This window comes from Pteropus alecto, unplaced genomic scaffold (genome assembly GCF_000325575.1).
Source record: "Pteropus alecto unplaced genomic scaffold, ASM32557v1 scaffold155, whole genome shotgun sequence".
Lineage (NCBI taxonomy): Eukaryota > Metazoa > Chordata > Mammalia > Chiroptera > Pteropodidae > Pteropus > Pteropus alecto.
In genome coordinates this window covers 331431-348555 of record NW_006438113.1, presented here as the reverse complement: position 1 = coordinate 348555, position 17125 = coordinate 331431, and the positions used below count along the sequence as shown (strand labels likewise).

Sequence of the window (17125 nt, the reverse complement as noted above, 5' to 3'; positions counted from 1 at the left end):
GAGAATTCCTAACAAATAGAAAATCTTAAGAATGACATTAGGTATTATAGAAAAAGTTTCAATTTTGAAAATGTTTATAATATCCTTATCAAATTAGCAATAAGTTTTAAAGGGGTACCCAAACAATCAACATTTATTTTTGAAGTTAACTTTCTCTGTTAAAGACATTAACATCTATTTTTTGTTATGTAGGGTTTCATTTATTAATTAAAATATAGTTCATATAACATAAAAGTTTCAGTGGTGTTAATTATATTCACAAAAGTTGTGCAACCATCACCATTATATAGTTCCAGAACTTTTTCATCACCCCCAAAGGAAACCTCATATCCATTAAGTAGTTATCCCCACAACTTCCCCCTTTCCTCAGCCCCTGGAAGCCACTATCTGCTTATTTCTCTACAGTTTTGCCTATTCTGAGTATTTCATATACGGAAGCCTATGATATACTGTCTTCTGTGTCTGGTTTCTTTCATTTAACATGTTTTCAAAGTTTATGTTGTGGTGTATATCAGTACTTCATTTTTTATGGCTAAATAATATTTCATTGTAAGGATATTCCACATTTATCAGTTGATGGAAATTTGGGTTTTCACTTTTTGGCAATTGTGAAAGATGCTACTCTGAACATTTGTTACAAGTTTTTTTTGTGGACATATTTTCAGTTCTCCTTGGTATATACCTTGGGTGGAATTACTGAGTCATATGGTAACTTTATGTTTAACTTTTTGAGATACTGTCCAATTGTTTTATTCACAGTAGCTCCATTATGTTATGTAGTTTTTAATGTTATCTATGATATTTAGAAGAAACGAAAGAAAAGTTTATTAAAATGTTAACAGTGTTAGTACTTGACAGCCCTTCTGGCAAGCAAGGTGGAGGTCTAAGTTTACTTCATTTGCTTTTCAGAATGAAAACATTGAAATATAAACCTACAGTATAGAAATAGTGTCAATTTCTTATGCTCTCTTATTCCTCCACTCACCCGCTTCTCTTAAAAGTTTGGAACATGCTTCAAATTGATGATGATTATTTTCATATAAGGATAGATCTCTAAAAGTTACATTAAGTTTCTTGCTTTGCTTTTCCTTAGTAAGTTTCATATTTTATTACACAGTTTACTAATGCGAAGAAATTGGGCATTACTCTTTCTACGGAAAACATTCTGGAATCACAATTCAAAATATATTTAATTAATTATGATTAAATTTTTTGGATGTAAAAATAACTTTCAAATTACTACATAAAGACCTCACTTAATTTTTGTGTAGAAGATACTGTGTTAATGTAGTAGGTGTTTTAGAGATGCTTTTGTTTTTTTGCTGATAACACTACCCATGCCTCTTTTGTTGCTCACAAGTCGTCATCATCTCTTCAAACTCCTATATTTGTTCACACAAATATTTATACAACTTTCATAAATTTACATAAAACGAAGTTAAAAGAATTGGTTTCATTGGAGGTATAGAAGTTCAAAGCAGAAAGGGTACTCAAGAGATATACTATTTATAGAATGATTTCTAATACTAGATTGAAGCTTAAGTGCTTTTTCATGCCCTATCTCATTTAAAGTGACAATCCATATGAATTTTATGTTTGGAAGAATAAATGTGTTTATCAATCATTCCATAAAGCATGAAGTAAGCTCTGGCTCTCTAGGATAAATTTATTTATTTTTAACTTTATTTTTTCTTAATTTTTATTTTTTGGTTAGAGTTGACATTCATTATTATTTTATATTAGTTTCAGATGTAAAATCTTTATTTTTTTTAAAGAATATATTATAGAGATTGAGTTGCTTTGAGTAATGAAAAATTAAGAGAGTTCTTTTTCAGGTAAATTTTTTAGGTTTTAAGATATGAAAGTATCATTGTGGATGTTGAATATGTTGTTTACTAAATCCTGTTTACTAAGCCCTATAATTTTCAGTTATTTTTTAACCTATAATTTTAACCTATAATTTTCACTTATTTTTGCAAATATTCTGGTGCTTAAAATAATGTTGTGTTGGGTAATTTTTTCTTCACTTCTGGAATGTTTAAGTATAGATAGTTGCATTTGAACTAGAGAAATAATGGATTTTAATCAGGATTTTTGCATTTTTTTTTTGCCATGGTATTAAGTTTGTAGTTGATCACCTTCTGTACTAACTAGAAGTAATCTAGAAGCTGAAAATTAAAAAATCAACCTCAAAAAATTAAAAATAGAACTATAGGATCCAGCAGTTCCACTTTGGGATACATATCTGAAGGACATATCTGAAAGAAATGAAATCACTATCTCAAAAAGATTATCTGCACTTCCATGTTCATTGCAGCATTATTTATACTAGTCAAAAATGTGGAAACAACATGTCTATTGGTGGATGAATAGATAATGAAAATGTGATATATATACACACATGTGTACACACACACACACACACACACATTCACACTGGAATATTATTAGCAATAAAAAAGAAGGAAGTCCTGCCATTTGAGACAACATGGCTAGACCTTGAGGGTATTATGCTCAGTGAAATAAGTCAGACAGAAAGACAACTACTGTTTGATCTCACAAAGCCAAAGGCATAGAAACAGAACAGATTGGTGGTTGCCAGAGGCAGAGGGTAGGGGCAGGGGGAAATAGGTTAAGGTGGTCAAAAGGTACAAACTTCAGTTATAAGATAAATAAGTTCTTGGAATGTAATGTACATCATGGCGACTATAGTTAATAATACTGTATTGTATGTTTGAAAATTGCTAAGAAAGTAGATTTTAAAAGTTTTCATTACAAGAAAGAGAAAATATTATAATTCATGGGGTGATGGATGATAATTAAACTTAGTATGGTAACCATTTTGCAATATATACGTATATGAAATCATTATATCATACACCTTAAACTAATACAAGGTTATATGGCAATTGTATCTCAGTAAAACTGGGAGAAAATATATTCCCAGATAAAGTGTTATTGCTGCTATTTTAATTTAAGGTATTCATAAATGGAAAGAAGCCAGGGAGATTTTGGAGATCAAGTTTTATATTATGATAACCAAACTTTTATACATATTTATACATACTTGAAACAATATGAGAAATCTGTGACTAGAATATGATTTCTAGGAGGAGTAATTGTTATGTAGATGGATATCTGCCCAAGCTTTATTGTTCTTGGTGTTCAACCTCTGGTATTGTTGCCAGAGTTCCTTCAATTATTCCTTTAATTGGAAATTATAGTGCATTTTCCCATAGACAGAGTGTGGTTCAAATAGTACTCTTAATTCTAGTTATTCATTCATTAAATAAATACTTTAAGCTCTTGATAGAAGGCAGGTACTCTGCTATATACTGTTTACGTTTACAAGGTTACAAAGATGGATAAAAAACATGACACAATCTTCAGTCTCAAGTTGCTATTCTTTTGTTAGCTGTGGGAGCTCAAAAGAAGTGATTGAAAGTTACCTAATATGGTTATATTTATTCCTTTCTTTCCCCATGGTTCTTAGGTACTTATGGATTAAGGTGGTCTTTGTTTATTGCCCAAGATCTCAACTTTATTTCTTAATTTTCTTTCTTTGGAAAAATGTTTCTCAAGTTTTAGAACTTGGAAAACTTTATGCATATTTGGAGACTGCCTATTTTGAAATGGAGAAGCGCCTCAACATTATTGAGTTAATATATAGTTGGTACAAAGTTTTCAGTTGTAGTTGCTGACTTGCTTAGTGAGTAAATGATTGATACAATCAACTAAAAAGTTAAGAGAAAGAGTGGCCTGAGTAGTTTTTCAGATACAGTCAATTATTCAGTATGATAAGAGTCTTAAAACAACTTTCATTGTTATTTCTGTTTCTTGTAGATGGTCAGGTAGTTTCTCTCTCCCTTTTTAGGAAACATGAAAAGCCTTATGTTTGAGTAGACAAGGTAAGCATTCAAATAAACTCTTTAGTGTCGTTGTGACAATGGAATGATTTAATATAAAAATAGTTTCAGTTATTTAAAAAAAGTAAAGAATTAACTATGTTAACATTTGTATACAGCATTGCTATAAGCATTTTATGTTCATTATCTGATTAAGCCTCATAACAATCCTGAGCGAGACGCTGTTATACTTTACACATGAAGGAACTGAAGTGTAGAAATCTAAGGATTTCTGCTACAGGTTATGCATTTAGCAAGTTATGATAGCATGAGAGTCATGTTGCTTCTTTCTTGCCCTCCTCTCTCTCTCTCCCTCCAACTCCTTTGGTTTTGTTGTTTTTTGCTTTGCAGGACAATTTTGTTAGACTTCTTAGTTTCCAGAGATCAGATTTAGTTGCCAAAGTGGGTTTTATGTCCTTGGGAAATCCTTAGGTACCTTATGTCTCTATCTTCAATATATAAAAATATCTTCATTTTTTTTAAAAGTTTCAGTTTAACAAGTTAGTTTGTTGGGGATTGTTCAGACAAACAGTAATAATTCTCAGTTCCCACCTTCATTTCCCCTTCTCAGAGGTAACTGTTCTCAATTCTTAGCTGTTTGGTGCTTCCCTGTGATATTTCAAGTAACATATTTGAATTGATGTTAGGACATTGTTTATATGGTTTTCTCTGTCCTTATCATTAACTCAGCTCAGGATTTTCTACCAATTGCCCAAATTTCCTATTTTATTTCACATCATTTACTCTGTCAGTGTCATCATGTTGAAGGAATCCCTCCCAAGCAAAGTGCTCCAATCTGGAGTAGTTTCTGTGTCCTCATAGTGTCTAATTATCAGTCTAAGTATCTCTTCTTTTCTCCTGTGTTGGATCTTTTATTTCTTCTGTCCTATGTCTTCCTCTTTCTTGGTTTACTCCCACATTTTGCTAAAGAAAGGGTGAATGGGAGGCAAGTTATTTGATACCTTGCATTTCTGAAAATGTCTTTATTATCCTCTTAACTTTGTTTAATAGTTTGGTTTGTGTATAACATTCAGACTGGGAATAATTTTTCTTCAGAATTTTGATAATTTTGTTCCATTGTTGTCTAGCTTATACCATGGCTGCTGAAAGTTCAAAATCATTCTGATTCTTCATCTGTTGTCACCTATTTTCCATCTCTGGAAGCTTGTAAAATCTTCTCTTGGCTTCCATTGTTTTGAAATTTCAAAAAGATATGCTTTAGTATGGATGTACTTTTTTCCTTTTTTAAAAATTATTTATTTTAAATTACAGTTGGCATATGACATTGTATTATGGAGTTGCTTTTTAGATTCATTATGCTGTGCATTCTGTGTTTTCAAATAGTAAACTTACATTGTTTAATTCTGGAATGTTTTCCTGAATTATTTCATTGATCTTTCTCCTCTGCTGTACAGATATTGAATTATCTTGACTAGATCTCCAATTTCTTAATATCATCTATTTTATTCTTCATTCTTTCTGATAAATTTCCTTAAGTTTAATTTCCAAGGGCTCTTTTTAAAAGTATCCTTTTTTTTTTTTCCCCCCATGGATGGAGTATTGGTCTTCTCCAAGGATATGAAATGATAGGGTTAGAAAAAATATTTTTAACTTAAAATTTTTTCTCTCTACATTTTCCATGTTTCTTCCAAGTTCTTTTTTTCTTGTTCCTTTTCTTTGTTTTCTGATAGAAGCTTTTCTCAGATGAGTCGTGAACCTTAGCAAACTGCAGGTGTGACCCTGAGAGTTGATTGGAAGCTCTGAGTACATCATTGGTACTCATTGACTGAGTTCACTGTAGGGTGACCCGACTTTGCCATTTACTAGGGCACGCTGATACCTGCTTCTCATTTCTTTTTTTTTTTCTGAAAAGAGAAGAGTCTTTTAATCTCTTGCCTTGTGTGTGAAAGCTGCTCCTCTAGGAGTTGAGTGAAAGAAGTATATGTATATGTATGTATATATGTTTACTTAATCCCCCTGGTTTGATTAAATCCTTCTCCTCTTCCCCGTCCCCCAAAGTGTGCTTTGTATACCTCTGTTCAGAAATCCTCTTCAGAGAATAATTCTCTAGAATTTTGCCTTGCCGACAGAGGCATAGTAAGCCAACCATATGGAATGGGAGACATTGAGAGATTAAGCCATTTCTTAAAGAGCTTTCAAATTCCTGACTGAACCTTTTGAGAATTCTGTGGACTAAGTCAGGTTGGTTTTGACTTTCCACATTGCTGGTTTACGATTCAGCTTTCTTGGATCTTCTGTTAGTTACCATATGCTTTCCAGCCTTCAAACTTTATGTCTTAAAATTACCTTATTAGTATTTTAGCACAGTTTTGAGAAGCAATGAAATTAAATATCTGGGACCCTGGGTAAAAATTCATTTTTACCCAGAATCTAGTTCTAGATATTTTTGTTTAAGTTTTTATTTATCTATTCATTTTTTACTATTATTTTTGTAAAAATATTTTTGAAAAAATAAATTTTTTTTTTTACAGTATTTTCAACTTAAACAGTATTCACACTGAACATTTATGGCAGCTTAACCTACCCAAATATGAAGTTTAAGAAACTATTCATTTTTTTTATTGTGGTAAAATACACATAAAATTTATTAACTTTTAAAGTGTACATCACAATGTTGTACAGCCATCACCACTATCTAGTTCTAGAACTTTTTCATCATTCCAAAAAGAAACCCCATATTAATTAAGCAATCATTTCCTACTCCTTCTTTCCCCCAGCCCATGGCAACCACTGATCTGCTTTCTGTCTCAATGGATTTGCCTATTCTGGATATTTCATCTAAATGGAATAATATAGTCCATGGCCTTTGAGTCACATACTTTCACTTAGCATGTTTATGAGGTTCATCTGTGGTGTAGTACAAATCAGTACTTCTTTCTCTTTTATGGCTGAGTAATTTCCATTGTACAGAGATACGACATTTTATTTATTCAATCACCTAATGTCCTTTTTTTTGTTCTAGGATCCCAGCCAAGTTCCCACAGTACATTTAGCTGTCATGTTTCCTTAAGTTCCTCTTGGTTATGAGTTTCTTATACTTTTCGTGCTTTTGATGACTTTGACAGTTTTGAGGAGTATTGTTCCAGGTATTTTATAGAATGCACCTCTATTGGTATGTGTCTCCTATTTTTCTCATGAGTAGACTGGGGTTTTGGATTTTTTGGAGGAAGACCACATAGATTAACTGCCATTTTCATTATATTAAGGGTAGATACTGTCAACATGACATATCGGTATTAATGTTGACATTGACCACCTGGTCAAGATAGTGTTTGTCAAGTTTTCAACTATAAAATTACTCTTTTAGTCTCTGTTTTCATACAGTACTCTTTGGAAAGAAGTCATTTATATACAGCTCTCACTTACAGAATGGGTAGTTATGCTTCCCCTCTTCGAGGATGGAGTATCTACATAAATTATTTGGAATTCTGTGCAGGAGATTTGTCTCTTCTCCCCATTTATTTATTTATTCGGTCATTCTTTATGTCAGTATTACTCATGCATATTAACTTTATACTTGAGGTTATAATACAATTACTACTTAATTTTGTTGCTGAAATTGTTCCAGCTTTGGCTGTTGGGAGCTCTCTCAGTTGGCTTCTATGTCTCTTTGACATACCCCCATCAGTGTGTATGGGCATGTGTGTGTGTGTGCATGCGTGTGTGTGTGTGTGTTTGTTTGACAGAGAGAGAGAAAGAGGAGCGAGAGAGAGAGAGAGAGAGAGAGAGAGATGCAGAGACAGAGAGACAGAGACAGAGAGCACGCACTTCTATATTTTGTCACTACGTAATTCTCCAAGTTCATTTTGTATATTTCCTGCCCCATCCTGGGATTGGACATTTCTCCAATGAACCTTTGTTCCTTTTAATGGAAAATGGAGAAAGCAAGATCTAGGTGCTAGATGTGCTAGTTGCTACTGGATTGTTGTTGGTTGTAGGTCCACTCAGCTGACAGAGCCCAGAAACATATGTACATTTACTAATCTGTGTATGTACATATCTATAAAGATTTCTATATGTACTCATCTGTGTCTACATTATGCTAAATGTGAGTTTATGCTGTGGTATCCAACTCTAATCCATTAGCACATAGATCATTATAACCTCCTCCCCTTGCTTATCTGTAAACTCCTACTCTAATAGTGAGAAACCGGCTTATATCACTTGCCACCTGTTTATTTATTCAGTTGCAGTATATTTGTACAGTACTCACAGTTTTGAAAACTGGCGGCTTAGCTGTGAAGCACAGACAAATCTCTAGAATTCCACCTGGGCTCAAATTCCAGACCCTGCTGAAGTGAAAGTCTGATTCCTACTCTCAAACTGCTTGAATCCAGTGATGAACTGAATCAAACTCAAGCTGCATAAAAGCCCAAACTTAGCTCAATTACAAATTAGATTGACTCAGACCACATTCTAGTGGTCTGACAGAAGGTCATGTCTCTTTCTACGAGTAAAATATTTTTTATTTCAATTACTAATGTATTTTTATGCAAAGTGTCTATCTTATAATAATTGCAAGATGTGAGAAAATGTGATAAAAGGTCAAGAGAGGAAGTAGTCAGTATAGGGAGACCCAGAGATAATCCAGATGGTAGAATTATCAGACAGGGTTTTAAAGATAATTGTGAAAAAAAGTGCCAGAGGATCTAATGGTAAAGGTGGAAAACATGCATGAAAAGATGGGAATTTTCAGGAGAAGCATAGAAACTACACCAAAGAACCAAATTGAAATTCATAAATTAAAAATACAATATTAGAAATGAAGAATGCATTACAGATGATTAACAGTTTCTTAACATATCAAGATCAGTGAATCTGAAGAAAGGTTGATAGAATATTCAAATTGATGAACAAACACAACAAAGTGCGGGAGAGGTAGCAAAGAGCTACCAGATAGATCTGTGGGATAATATTATGTATAATTGGAGTTTTTAGAAGAGAATGTAGTATAAAACATGTTTGAAGAGACATTGGTTAAGAACTTCTAAGACTGATGAAAGACATAAACTCACAAATTTAAGAAGTTAAACAAACCTTAAGCAGGTTAAATACAAAATTAAAAACCAACCAACAAATAAAAAATCCCAGACTTAGGCACATCATTATCAAACTACTAAAAATGAAAGAACAGATCTTATAAGCAACAGAATAATACATTAAATACATGGGAATAACAATGTGAATTATGACGAACTTCTCACCAGAAAGAATAGAGGCTTAGAGAAAATGGAATGACATCTATAAAAGTGATAAAAAAGAAAACCTGTCAATCTAGAATCCTATATTCAGTAGAAATAAACCTTCAAAAATAAAGGCAAAACAAAGACATTTTTAGACAGATTAGAAAGTGAAAGAATTTGTCTCTTACAGACCTGGACTGCCATAAAATACTAAAAAATGTTTCATGAGCTAAAGGCAAAAGAGACTAGATGGAACATTGGGTCTGCAGAAAAGGATGAAGATCACCAGAAATGGTAAATATCTGTATAAATATAAAGAAACTTTTTTTGGTACCTTTACCTGTAGTATAAACATAGAATATTGACTGTTTGAAGCAAAACTATTAATATATGTGGGGTTTACAGTATATATTGATTTAGAGTTTAAAACTATGAGAATTGCAAAAAGAAGGACATCTGCCCATGTAGGATTAAGTGGTATGAAAATCATGCTCCTACTATAAACATCTAGAAAACAGGAGAAAAATATATGAAACAACTGTTTTCAGATATTGGACAACAGTCAGTGCAGGATGGTGATCTTCGACAGAAGGAAAATAAATGACATGAACCCTATAAGTGCCCCCATCATACTGCTTGTAGGTAGTTTCCAGACTGCAGCACAAAGTAAGACAACCCAAATAGAGCTGAGGAGTGTTTGGAGAAACTAAGGCAACTAGAATTTGTGGGGTAGAAAACTGGAGCAGAGGGAACTGTGCAGAAAGCTACAAAACTAAGAGATCTCTGGAGATCTATAGACGAGTTCTCTAGAATCATTTGTTGAATACTCATCTGCACATGCAGAGTATGAAATTTAACAGTACTGTGGAAAGTCACAGCAGAAATTAGTACACTGAACAATTCCAGGAGCTCACATGGTGCTGGACGTAGTTTGTTTCCAGTAGGCATAGCAGAGGGATGTTTTCATAGATGGGACATTGGCTTTGAGTGGAGTTAAATTAGCCATAGACTGAAGGCCTCCCTAAAGCCACTGCAACAAAGCTTAAAAACAAGTTTTGAAAGTAACAAATAAGTCAACTGTGCCAAAACTAAGTCTGACACTTTTAAAGGAATACAGTAAAAACCAGCATCCACATTTAAAATGTCTAGCATCAAGTAAAAGATTATTAGGTGTACTAATAAAACAGGAAAATGGACCATAACCAGGAAGAAAACCAATCAAATGAAAGAGACCTAGAAATGAAGAATCATTTGAAGTATTTTTGATGATAGAATTATCAGACAGGGATGTTAAAACAGCTATGAATATGATAAGGAGAGAAATGAGTGATAGAAAAAAGGACTCAAATGGAATATCTAGAGATGAAAAATAAAATATCCAAAATGAAAAACAAGCCACTGGATGAGATTAACATCAGATTAGATACTGCAAAAGAAAAAGATCATTCAACTTGAAGATACAGCAGAAGAACCAATTAAAAATAAAGTGCAAAGAAAAAAACTGGAACAATATTAGTAGAACAATATCAAGTTGTGTAATATATGTATAATTGGAATTCCATAAAATAGAAGGTAGAGAAAAAAATTATTTGAAGAAATAATGACTGAAAAATTTCCAAGTCCGATGAAAACTACAAACCCACAGATCCAAGAACCTCAATGAATGCTAAGTAGGATAACCATAAATAAAGTCATACCTGATAACATAGTAATCAAATTGCTAGAACTCAGTGATAAAAAGAAATTTTTAAAAGTAGGCAGAGAAAAAAAGACACATTGCTTGAACAAAGCTAAAGTTAAAAACTATGCAAGCCAGAAGACAGTGGACCGATCTCTTGAAAATACTGCAAGAAAAAATAAGTGCTGTCAATGTAGAGTTCTACAACTCAGTAGAAAATATCTTTAAAAAATAATTCTGTTAGACTAAGAAAGATAAGAGAATTTATTGCTGCATATTTGAGCTATAAAAAATATTATAGGCAGTTCTTCAGGCAAAGGGAAAGTGATACCTGAAGGAAAGTTGAATGTATACATAAAATTCCAGAAATAGCAATTGTGCGGTTGTATATTAAGGATATTTAACTCATTTTTAACCTCTTTAAAGGATCATTGATTGTATAAACCAAAAATAGTTGCAACAAGTGAAATAAATGTATGACAAAAATAGCACAAAGAACAGGAAGAGGAAAATGGAAGAATGATGTTGCAACATCTTTAGACAAAGTTAAATGGTAAAATATTATTTGAAGATAGACTATGTTAAAGATATAAACTGAAAATTCTGTAGCAATGGCTAAGAAAATAGTACAAAGTAGAAATGATACAAATAATAATGCAATTAAAGGAGTGTTTGGAGGGAAACATTGCGTTAAATGCTTATATTAGAATAGAAGAAAAGTCTCAAATCAGTCGTCTAAACCAGAGACTAACAAACCTCTGCCTACGGGTCACATCTAGTCTATCACCTGTTTTTGTGTGGCCTGTGACCTAAGAGTGGCATTTACATATTAAAATGACTGAAAAAGGATCAAAAGGAGACATATTTTATGACATGTGAATTCATATTTTAATAAGAAATTCAAATTTCGTTTGTAGCCATAAAGTTTTATTGGAACATAGCCATGCTCATTTGTTTGTCTTGTTTATGTCTTCTGTTCTGCTATATCCACAATGTAAGTATTTGTGATATACTGTAGGGCCTGCAAAGCCTAAAATATTTACTCTCTTGACTCTATAGAAAACATTTGCTAACCTCAAATGTATGGATCCTACAGATATTAGAACAATAATATAGGTATATATTTCACTTCCATCACTTTGATCTAGTGGTCCTAAAAAGTATAGTAAGCCAAGGAAAAGAAAATAGTAAGGCATAAAATTAGAAAAGAAGTAAAATTGTTATTTACGTAGGACATGATTGTATATATAGAAAACACAATGGAATCTACAAAAACAATAATGAATGAATTTAACGAAGTCAATATAAAAAAATTATTTATAGTTCTCTATACAAGCAATGAACAATTTGAAAACTGAAATAAAAACTATCATTCTGATAGCATAAAAAAAAACACCAAGTGTCTATGAAGAAAACTTAGGATATGCTCTCAATACTGAAAGGTAGAAAATGTTGCTAATGTAAGTTTAAAAAGATTTAAGTGAATGGTGATATACCATATTCATGGGTTGGAAGACAGGCATTGTTTAAATGGAATTCTCTCTAAATTGATCTATACAATCTTCGTTAACATCCTAGTAGGTTTTTTTTTTTTCCTTTAAGAAATAGATAAGCTAATTCTAGGAAGTTATTAGAAATGCAAAGGACTTAAGAATAGCAAAAATAGTTTTGAGAAAGGACAGAGTTAGAGGCCTTTTATTTCCTGATATCAGGATTTTTCTTAAAGCTACAATAATCAAGACAGTGTGGTATTGGCATAAGGATAGACATAGAGATCAATGATAGATAATAGAGAGCTCAGAAATGGACTAATACATGTTTCTACCAAAGTACCAAAACAAACCCATGGGAGAAAGAAAGACAAACATTGCTCAAACGTGATATCTATATGGAAGGTAAAGAACTACCAGCTCAACTCACTCCATACACAGAAACTAATTTACAATAGGTTACATATTTAGAATGCAAAAGCAAAAGCCATACAACTTTTGTATTATTTCTTGCTTCATAACAAATTCCCAATACTGAGTGGCTTGATGCAAAAAATATTTATTATAGTTACCTTGTATCAAGTACTCAGGAGAAGCTTAGCTAGGCGATTCTGGTGCAGAGGCTCTCATGAGGTTGTAGTCAGGATGTTAGCAAGTGTGCAGTCATCTGATGGCTTGATCGGGGTGGGAGAATCCTCCTTTATGATGGCTTGCTTCCAATGGCTGTTGGTCATAGGCCTCAGCTCTTCTCTGGCTATTGGCAGGAGACTTAGTTCTTCACCACATGAGCCTGCCATAGGGCTGCTTGAGTGCCCTCATAATGGCAGCTGGCTTCCCTCAGAGTGAGTGATCTAAGAGTGAGCACACAGAGGAAGCTGCATTACCTTTTATGACAAAGTCTTGGGGATCACATACCATCATTTCTCCCAAATTCCGTTCATTACTGTAGCCCACATTTAAGGGTAGAGGAATTAAGCCTCATCTCTTGAAGGGAGGAGTATTAAAGAATTTGTGGACATATTAAAACTGCCATAGCTTCTAGAAAAAAAGGAGAATATCTTATGAACTTGGAGTACTCAAAGATTTTTTGGATAAGACACTAAGAGAAAAAAGATTCATAAAAGAAAAAATTTTGATAAATTGGACCTCATCTAAATAACAGTATTGTTCTTTAAAAGATATCGCTAAGGAAATGAGTAGGTAAGCACAGAGTGGTGAAAAAAATATTTCCACCACATTTATCTGTCAAAACAGCCTATATTTAGGGCATATAAGAACTGTAGTAATCTTACAGTAAAATGAGGAAAAGACATGAGCAGACTTTTCCCAAAAGAGTCTATGCTAATGGCCAATAAACACTTACAAAGGTACTTGGCATCATTTAGGGAAATGCAGTCAACTCACATTGAAATACCATTTCAACCCCTCTAGAATGGCTAACGAGAAAGACTACAGATACAAATGGGGATGATATGATGTAAACGGAACTCATATTGCTGGTGGGTATGCAAAAGGGTACAGTTACTTTGGAGAACTGGCAGTTTCTAATGAAATTAAACATACATCCTATGATTTGGCAAGTCTACTAGATATTTAATGAAGAGAAATGAAAAAATATGTCTATAAAATAATGAATTCAATAATGTTTATTGCAGTTTTATTCATAATAGCCAAAAATGTTCATCTATAGGAAAATGGATTGAAAAACTATGGTGTATTCACAGTACTTATAACGGATATACCTAACAACACAGATGAATCTTGAAACCATTGTGTTAAGCGAAAGAAACTAGACCTAAATGAGCGTATGCTGTATGGTGTATACGAAGTCCAAGAAAAAAAGCAAAACTATTCTAAAGTGATAGAAATCAGAAAATAATTGAGGGTTCTGATAGAGATCAGAAGATAATTGTGGGTTGGAGTTGGGGAGAAACTATTTAGAAAGGGACATGAGAGAACTTCCTTAGGTCCATGGAAACAATTTGTATCTTGTTTTGGATGATGGTTACATGGGTGTAGAAAATTGTCAGTAGTTGAACAGAACTCTTAAGACCTGTGCATATTATCTAATGTTTAATTATACTTCAGATTTACAAAACTAGTAAGAGTCTAGGGGAAGAATGTTTTAAGGCTGAGGGAACAATACATGCACAGAGGTGCTGAGGTATACTTTGGGATATTAGAGGTGAAAGGAAGAAAGTGGTAAGGTTTAGGTCAGGAAGGTAGCTCTGTGTCTGTAGTTTGTTATTTTTACTCTTTAACTTGCTAAGCAACAGGATTTTAAATTGAATATTTAATTTTTTGGAAGTTTAGCATCCCATTGCCAGATCATTAAAAAGGAGAGAAAGAGAGAAAGGGAGGGAGGAAGGGGTAGGAGGGAGTAAGAGAGAATGTGTCAGATATAAAAGAAGCAAGAGATTAAAAGAGAGAGATACGTCCTCTTAAAAGGCATTTATTATTCACCTCAATATTAAGTTTACAGTAAACTTTACAAGTGGAATTCTTTGATAATGGTGCTCCTTTATACTGGTTTTGTTCTTGTCATACCATTCTACGTAAGTCAGTGCTTTGTGCTTATATTTAATATGACTTGTTGGCTGGGTACTAGCTTGGATTCTAGCTATACAGTTGTGCAAAGACGTAAAACCAGAGAGTCAGTATGGTATAGTGGTTAAGAACTTAGGCTCTGCAGTTTGATTTCCTGCATTCCAGTCCTGCTCCACTACCTGCAGGCTACTTGACCGGGGGCCACTTCTATAAACCTCAGTTTTTTTGAGGGGGCAGTAGGGGAAGATGGGAAACCAATCAGGAGACTGTTGTAAATCAAATGATGGTGATTTGAATCAGGGCAGTAGCAATTGAAGGTGGAGAAAAGTGGTCAAGTTCTGAATGAATTTTAAGGTAGGGCTAAAAGGATTTGATGACAAATTGGAAAAAAAAAAAAAATCAACCAGTGAGGATGCCAAGGTTTTTGGCCCAGTGAACTAGAAGAGTGGAATTGCCATTTGCTAAGATGAGTATGATGTTTTACAAAGGAATGTCAGGGCTTAAGTTGTAAAGTTGTTTTTTTATTATTTGTTTTTCATCTTTTTTAGGGGGTGGGTGGAGATGAGCAAGCAGAAAGGTTGGAAGGCAGACTCCTGAGACTCACCTTATGCTTATGAGATCATGGTTAGTAGATCAGTCCTTTTGGTAGTACGTGATGTGGGGGAGGAGAAGTGAAGTGTTATGTTTTAAGATTTCTTCTTTGACCTTCCTTAGAAAGGATGAGCTTTGGACAAGTTGTTTCTTGCTGCCTGAGACATTTTCTAGGAAAACTGGATCCAAAGTTTTTATACTGATATCCACAGCTTTATTATTCAGAACCTGACAGCCAGACTCTTTTTTTCTTCTTAGTTGCCAAACAGGTTTAATCCTCTTTTCCATCTCATTTAATTTTTATCACTGTCGTGAGATTCCCAAATGCATATTATGATTTTTAGGTATAGTTCAACCTAATTTCAATTAGTATTTCATTATTTAAAAATTTTTACAGGAAAACTGAGTACAACATTTCCCTTTACTTCTACTGTTAAAATGTATTAAGAGTTACACTCGTCACTAATAGAACATTTATTCATGTATTTATATAGTTCTTAACTAGGGTGACTATATAATTTATCTCCAGACCGAGACATTTTTAAGAGTGAAAAGGGAAACTGACTAAACAAGACACAAGATAAGCATGCTTAAACTAGGACTGTTCTGGGCAAATCAGAATGTATGGTCACTCTATTCTTAAGGCAAAAAAGCAGCTAGATTAAGGTTCACTTTCAGGTCCAGTGCTTGGACTTGACTTGGAGAAGACAACTTCTAGAATGGGGTGGGAGGGAGGAATTCTCACTGTATTGTAAGCGCAACTAAGAGGCTCACGGCACTGCAGTAACCTCATGTGGTGGTGAGAACATGATTAGAGATGTCTCTCCTGAAAACCCGACTATAGCAAAGGAAATCAAAGCTTATGCAAGGAGATTTAAACAATCGGTTGTCTGCCCACTGGTTTGTTTTAGTAACTATTACTTCAAATGCAAGAATGTGTAATAGCTTTAAATTTCAATTGCTTTTGTTCTTGAGGGACAAATAATGCATCTTATATTCTTTCACAAGTCACATAAAATGTGTCAGCGTTCTTACTAGTAAAATTATTTTTTAAGATATTAACAAAGTTGCAGTAAGACTGAGAGTCTCAGCCTTTGTTTGTGGCATTATACAGTATCCAGGTCTTTTGCACACAGCATAATAAATATCAAGAGCTATAACAATATATATATCTTTGACCCAATAATTCCATACCTGGAAGTATATCAGAAGAAAATAATTGAAAAGTAATGTTAACTGCCCGAAATAAGTTATTGCAGCAATGGCTATAATAGCAACAAGTTAGAAACAAATTAATGAATTAGAGAGTAATGATGAACTAAATTAGATTCATTATGAAAACATTAAGCTAGCATTAAAAATGATTTGGAAAACTATAGATTGACATTAAAAGGTGACCATGTATGGATTCAAGCAGAATACAAAATTATTTCAATTTTATGGTTACAGCTATATAAAAATACACATTAAAAACAAAAACTTGAAGGAAATACAGTGGGTTGGCTTTTATTTGTGTCACTAAGTATGTGTGTGTAGTTCTGAGATTTAAGACTGACATTTTGAGTACTTACTTTGTGCTCATCTCACAAACACTGTCAGATAGGGATTGATATTATTTTCATTTGACAGATAAAGAACCTTAATCCTCACTTGACATACATTGAAATTTTATTTTTTATTATGGATGTTTTCAGAATATACAGAAAAAGA

General features: G+C 33.3%; 1 protein-coding gene across 6 annotated transcripts in view; it reads left to right on the top strand.

The window, feature by feature from the left end:
* The window catches only part of SHLD2 (shieldin complex subunit 2), an 81725-nt gene that overhangs the window by 23242 nt on the left and 41358 nt on the right, over window positions 1-17125 (top strand). The window contains exon 3 of one of the 6 annotated variants that reach the window (XM_025049358.1): window positions 3875-3908. The exons of the other annotated variants lie outside the window; for them this stretch is intronic. The gene's annotated coding sequence lies outside the window, so the exon portion shown is untranslated. The remainder of the gene's footprint in view (window positions 1-3874; window positions 3909-17125) is intronic. 6 annotated transcript variants of the gene reach the window in all.